The following is an 881-nucleotide window of genomic DNA, read 5'->3' on the forward strand; positions in this document are numbered from 1 at the left end:
CATCACATTAATTATTTTGCTAAACCCCCAGTGGGTTCTACTTGGAGATTTGCAAATATCTGTGTACATTTATCAACAAGGTCCAAACTGACTCCTCGAATTGGTGCTGTACAAAATTAACAAATTTGGGCGGCACAGTGGTGCAACAGTAGAGTTACTGCCTTACAGCACCAGAGACCCAGACCCAGACCCGGCTAAGGGGGCTGTCTGTACAGTTTATATGTTCTCCCCATGACCGCGTGGATTTTCTCCGGGTGCGCCGGTTTCCTCCCACAATCCAGACATGCAGGTTTGTAGGTTGATTGGCTTCTATAAAAATCGTAAATGATCCCAGGTGTGTAGGATAGTGTTAGTGTACGGGGTGCTCGCTGGTCAGAGTGGACGGTGGGTCGGAGGGCCCGTTTCTGCGCTGTCTCTCTAAAGTCTAAAAAAGCCTAAAAGTAAAGAAGTAACACAAAATTCAAATTCCCATTTTCCTAGATTTGTTGGTTTAGGAATATTGACGTATAAAATTGGACCATTGCTTAATATTGCTTATGCATTCTTTATTTTGATAGGGATCTTTGTCTTGTATTTCTTGTTGCTATTTTCCTTAAGACATGGTGAATGTTCTGGAGTTGGCTTGTAAAGGCAGATAAATACTATTGTGTATTTGATGGCTGTATTTGGATTAGTAAATTAAAGTGTTTTGTAGTTTGATTATTACATAATCAAACAAATATTCCCAACTATGTAATCCACCATCACTAATGTCCCAAGACCGCTGCCTCTGTGATCTCATCCCGTTATCTTGAAGTGTAGACAGTAAATAAAATAATGCCGTTGCATTAACTCCATACAGTGAAATAAACCTTTAAAGACCCAGATTTTATAAATGTCTT

This window comes from Rhinoraja longicauda, chromosome 9, assembly GCF_053455715.1.
Source record: "Rhinoraja longicauda isolate Sanriku21f chromosome 9, sRhiLon1.1, whole genome shotgun sequence".
NCBI lineage: Eukaryota > Metazoa > Chordata > Chondrichthyes > Rajiformes > Arhynchobatidae > Rhinoraja > Rhinoraja longicauda.